Source organism: Beauveria bassiana, assembly GCF_000280675.1.
Source record: "Beauveria bassiana ARSEF 2860 unplaced genomic scaffold BBA_S00017, whole genome shotgun sequence".
NCBI classification, from domain to species: domain Eukaryota; kingdom Fungi; phylum Ascomycota; class Sordariomycetes; order Hypocreales; family Cordycipitaceae; genus Beauveria; species Beauveria bassiana.
In genome coordinates, this window is record NW_007930852.1 from 513,227 (window position 1) to 514,901 (window position 1,675).

A 1,675-nucleotide genomic window follows, 5' to 3' on the forward strand; every position below is an offset into this window, starting at 1 on the left:
CCTTTAAAAATATTTAATTATATCTTATATTTAAGATTCTAATATTAAGATATTACTAAAAATATTTAATAAGGTCTTAAATTTAATTACTTATATAAGTCTAAAGCTTTATAATATTAAATATTAATATAAGTAGTTTATATAGTTTAAATTATATATATTAACTAAGAATATATAAGAATATATAAATTTTAATATTATTTATATTAAGAAGGATTTTTATAAAAAGCTAGAAGATAAGTTATAAAAAGAATATACTTTAACTATTAATCTTTAAAATATTAATAATTAAATTAAGGTTTTTATATATAAAGATATAAGAGAAAGATAAAAAAAAGAAGTAAAAAAAATTATAAAATATAAAGATAATTTTAATAAAGTTTAGATATAGGTAATAAAGATAGTTAATATTAATTTATATAAAAGAACTAAATTAAGTATTAATTTAAAAGCTAAATCTAAAAAACTATCCTTAGAACTTAAGATATTAAAAAGATATATTAAAGAGCTAAAATTAATTATTATACCTAATAATTAAATAATAAAAAATAATATTACTAGATAATATTAAAAAGTCTTAGAAATTATAATTATAACTTTAAATAATATAAAAAGTTAGTTATAAAAATAAGAAAAAGTATATTAAGTAATATAATTATATAATATTTTAAAAATTAAAGAAATAATTATAATTATAAATATTTTAAAAGCCTTAAGGGAGAAACTAATATTAGTTTAAGTTAAATATATAAAAAGAAATATCTTAAATACTTTAATAATAAAAAGGGAATTTTCTTATAATCTTAAAAGTATTATAAATATATATAAAGAAAATATTAAATAAAATAAATTCTTAAAAAAGAAAAGAAAAAATATATTTCTAGTTTTTAATAATAATAACTAAGAAACTAAAAATATAAATCCTTAAAAGAATAATAATAAAAAATATAAATATCTATATAAAAAAGAAAATAAGATATATAAATAAATACCTAAAAAATATAAGGTAATTAATAAAGTTTATTTTAAAGAATTAAAGCCTAATATTAAAATTACTAATTTAAAAGTAAAAGTTATTTTAGATAATTTAAAGATACTTAAATAAAAAGATTTAAGCTTAAAGTTATAAAATTTAAGGTAAAATCTATTAAAAGACTTATACTTAAGTTAATAAGAAATAGACTTAATTATTATAGTTTTTTTAAAAAAACTTAATTCTTTTATTATAATAAATAAGAGAAAATATAAATATTACTTATATATATTATTTAATAATTATATTATAATATATATTATAAATAATAAATCTCTTCTTAATTTAAATTCTTATAAAGAAATTAATAATTATATACTTAGAACTAGTAATTACTTAACTATAGTTATTAGTATTAAGAAGAGAATCTTAAAAAATATTATTAAAATAGAAAAGGCTAAAAACTAATTAATAATTTTAACTAAAGTCTATTATATTTCTAGATTTTATACTAATATTATATTAGCTATTTAATTATTTATAAAAATAGGTATTTAGATATTACCTTTAGATAATACTCTAAGATAAGGTTCTTTACTTAATAACTAAGTAGTTTATTAATTAGAAATATATAATAATATTATATTCTTTAATTAGAAGATTAAATAATAGGAATTAAGATTAAATAAGGAAAAAGTAATA